Source organism: Trachypithecus francoisi, unplaced genomic scaffold (genome assembly GCF_009764315.1).
Source record: "Trachypithecus francoisi isolate TF-2019V2 unplaced genomic scaffold, Tfra_2.0 Contig00367, whole genome shotgun sequence".
Lineage (NCBI taxonomy): Eukaryota > Metazoa > Chordata > Mammalia > Primates > Cercopithecidae > Trachypithecus > Trachypithecus francoisi.
Genome location: NW_022680597.1, coordinates 17,275 through 21,340, shown reverse-complemented (window position 1 = coordinate 21,340; position 4,066 = coordinate 17,275). Strand labels below are relative to the sequence as shown.

At 53.5% G+C, this 4,066-nt stretch overlaps 1 pseudogene across 1 annotated transcript; it reads left to right on the top strand.

Moving 5' to 3' along the window:
- The first annotated feature begins 298 nt into the window (after nt 1-298).
- LOC117083497 lies at nt 299-2,057 on the top strand (annotated as a pseudogene). The gene has a single exon (XR_004437106.1). The product of XR_004437106.1 is annotated as a translation initiation factor IF-2-like (transcript).
- Nucleotides 2,058-4,066: the final 2,009 nt, after the last annotated feature.

Genomic DNA, 4,066 nt, shown 5'->3' with positions numbered 1-4,066 from the left:
CTCGGTCTCAAAAACAAAAACAAACCTGAAGTCCAAAAAAGTAAAATAATTTGCTCACTACACATAATTTAGTTTGGTGTTGGGCCTAGATCCTACGTTTTGTGAGTCAGGTGCAGCGTTCCTGGCACGACGGTTTTTGCCCTACCACGGAGGGTCAAGTTGGATTATCCCGAGTTCTTCCAACCCTGCGCTTCCTCCCAGGTTGGTGTTTCATGAGTGAGTCTAATTCAGATCAAGCTGGCTTCTGAGATTCTCTTTTTTTAAATCAGTGTGTAACACCAACACCCACCGAAACCAAATGGCTCTGGGCACAGGACACAGCCATTCACGCCCCCTGCCAGGAAAAGCTGCAGCTGACACAGGCTCCTCCAGCGTCTGCGGGCCACGTGCGGGAGGAGGGGCCGCCTTCTGGTTGGCGCCCGGTGTCCCTCCCTCCTATCCGCGTAGGCCCGGCGAGGAAGACTGGGCTCGCCCTGGCTGGCAGGGCGGGGCCAGAGACCTGTCCATCACCGAGTCCACGGATGGCAGCACCTACCACACCGCAGTACCTTGGCGAGGCGGAGCAGGGGCGGGCAGATCGCGGCCAGGGGAGGCGGAGCAAGGCCGGCGGGAGCCAATCGGCCCGGCGGCGCGAGGGGGCGGGGGCGGGGTCACCGCGCGCGACCCAAACACACGTGCTGGGCGCACCCTGCCACCGCGCCGCTCCGCGGTCTTCCGGCGCGAGGGCCGGGGAACCTCCTCCCCTACCGGGCACCCCCACCTTCGCGGCCCAGATCCTCCCGCTAACCCGGCCCCTCCTTCGCAGGGGGAGCGAGGCGACGGTTGCCGGGAAGCGTGCGCCACCCCTCCCTCCCATTCTTCCTCCTCCCCTCGCGCGCCACCCGTTTTTCCTCTTTCTCCGTTAATAACAGCTGGGTGGCTGGGGGAGGAGGGAAGGTGGCCCTGGCGGAGTCTGGGCCGACGCCTCCCACTCAGCCGCCAGCCGCCGTGGGAGCCGGAGGATGGCGGCGGTAGCAGCGGCCGCCCGAAAGGAGGCGGTGCCGAGGCCCGGGGCGCCGAGCGCGGCGGCAGAGAGCGGCAGCAGCCCGTCGTGGCGCACCAGAACCGAAACCAGCGGCAGCCGCACGGCCACCTGAGCCGCCCGTTCCTGCCCATTCATGCTGGAGCCAGCGAGGGGTGCCAGCAGCCGGGACCTCTTCCTCTCCGCGTCTCTTCCTCTCCTGCGCCCGCGTCAGGCCGCCGGCTTCGCCCACCGCCCCGAGAAGAGCGCGCCGGGCGCCAACTGCCCCTCGGGGCGCCGGGCGGCGGCCCTGGACGTGCTGGGGCCTCTCTGGGCCGGCCGCGGCGCCTCGGCCTTGCCCTCTACCTCCTGCGCTCGCTCCCGCCCTCCCGGCTCTCGGGGCGCAGCGCATGGGCCCGGCCCGGGGCAGGGCGGACATGGGCGCCAAGCAGAGCGACCCGGCCGCCGCTAACGGCCGCACGCGCGCCTACTCGGGCTCGGATCTACCTTCCAGTAGCAGTGGAGGGGCCAATGGGACCGCGGGCGGCGGCGGGGGCGCTCGGGCCGCCGCCGCCAGGAAGTTCCCGGCTCAGGTGCCCAGCGCTCACCAGCCCAGCGCCTCAGGCGGCGCCGCGGCGGCCCCAGCAGCCCCGCGCAGCCGCTCTCTCGGCGGGGCCGTGGGGACCGTGGCGTCGGGGGCCCGCGCGGGCAGTCCTCCTTCAGCATCCCGAACAGCAGCAGCGGCCCTTACGGCTGGCAGGACTCGGTGCACAGCAGCCCTGAAGACGGCATCGGCGGCCGGGACCGGCCGGTGGGCGGGAGCCCCGGCGGGCAGGGCCTGGTGATTGGCTTCTTACCAGCTCACTTCTCGCCGCACATGTTTGGAGGTAGGAACCCCTCTCCGCGCGCCCGCACTCAGTCCTCCCTCGGCTGCACGTGGGTCGTGGCCGCCGGCTATTTTTACCCTTCTCCTTTTCTCCTTCGGCCGGGGCGCAGGGGGCCGCCGGCCCAGCCCGCGCAGTCTCCATCCTGGGACCCAGAAACCCCCGGCATTTAACTCCTGCGGTGCCGCTACCGCTTAGACGCGTGGTTTTGTTTTTAAACATCGTGAGCACCCTCATCTCAGCGGCTCCCCAGTAGAGAAAGTCTGTTTTCCAGAGAGATGACTGGAGCAAATGTTGTTTTACAACCAACCGACGAAACAGCCCTTGTGGTTGTGGCTTTTAGTACCAGGAAGTCAGGAGGAGACCCGTTGCTAAGTGTAGTTCTATCTGGGGACTCAGTGGGGAACAGTTTTTAAAGGCCAAAAGTCAAAGGGTCTCGAATGAACGCTGAGTTACCATCTTTGGACCGACTTTTAATATAAAGCTGTAATCCTTAAATCTGTGTCAGTCCCACTTACTATGTCACTTTAATTGTATGAATGCGTTAATGAAAAGTTTGTTTGTAAACCTCACTAAACCGCTACTTAAAATCACAGTTAATGTGAGTCTTGCTTAATTTGGAAAGCATTTAAAAAATGGAAAAGTTTCCTAAGGAAGTAAAAATTTTGCAAATCAGCCTACAAGGTACAGTAATTGGCTAGGTTCTTTTGAAGAGCAGTGTTGACTAGAGTTAAGGAAAAGTCAGTTGTGAAAAATGGACACTTTAAATAGCAAAAGATGGCTTTACTATAGAAACAGGAGGAAGGGTGCATTGTCCTGGGAAAATGAATTCTTCAGTTATGTTTTATGCTGATCTACTTTATTGCAAAACGCTAATAGTAAGTGAATCAAGACCACATCCCCTCCCCGATTTATGAAAATAAATAGAAGTATAGAAGATAAGCATTCCCATATCATCGCATTATGCATCCGATATTAGAAGAATTCGCAGCTGAGCACAGATTAGCAGCGAAAACAGCATCCCCTACATTTTTGTGCCTCTTTTACTCATGTATTTGTAAACGTAGGAACTTTGGAGACTTAGGAAAGTGGAATACGCGGTAATTTATCTGTTCTAATGTTCTGTACTATCAGCATACACGCCAGCATAAATTAAAAATAAGAATGTCATGTTTAATTTTTCCCATCTTTTAGTAACGCTTTGCACATTCAATATGGAACGACGCTTGAGTTTTAATTAGCTACCTTGTTTTAAAGTAATGTTTGCTTCTTAAAAATATTCATCCCTCTTAAAATTGGGCCATTTTTAAAAGTCATTTGCTTTTGAGTAAAAGAACTCTCCTGGTGTCCGTAAAGTGATTTGATCACAACTAACCTACCAGTTGAAGTTGCTGTAGTCCACATTGAAGAATATAAAAGGCAGTTTCTGAGAATTGGTGATTAGTGTGAGATTGAAGGGCAAACTGGTTTTTAATATTTATATTTTTAAAGTGAAAATTTGCATTTAGCAGTTATAAAAAGGTGAATATTTAAGTTTGCTAAAGAAGGGTGAATAGGAAACGCCTTGTCAAGTTAATAGGTAATATTTAATATGCTGATTTTTAAAAATTCATTTTCTAGAGTTGATAATTCCCTTTGAGAAATATTATATTTCTGTGGATTTATTTTGTTAAGTAAATGCATTCCATTCGGAGCAGTGGACAAACAGTTGAGCTCCATGCTTCCTAGTAAATGAGTAAATCAAAATACCTAGTTGCTTGAAGTTGGAGATAAAGCATTTATTTTTTTTTCTTATCTAAGTTCTAGGTTTGTGCACTCACTATAGTTCTTTTAGTGCTGTTGGGGTTGGGTGACTGGGACCTAGTAGTACAGTGACACTTTCTGAGGAACTTACAGCAGCCTTTCTCAACCGGCTTTGTGGGGAGAATTGTGCTGTAGTGTGCAATGCATTCTACCTTTTAGCTCCAGTGCATTTAGGACGGTTTTAGTTATGTATCATTCTTGGAGCAGTTGAGAAAACAGTCACTGAAATAATTTCCTGTGTTTGGTGATTCAGATGAGGAACCTCAGTTGAGAATTGCTGGAAAGGGATGGGAGAAACTACCTATTCTTATGTGACAGGATCAGATGAAAGTGCCACATCCTGAAATTTTTGTTGAGACAGGGAGATGGAATACACTTA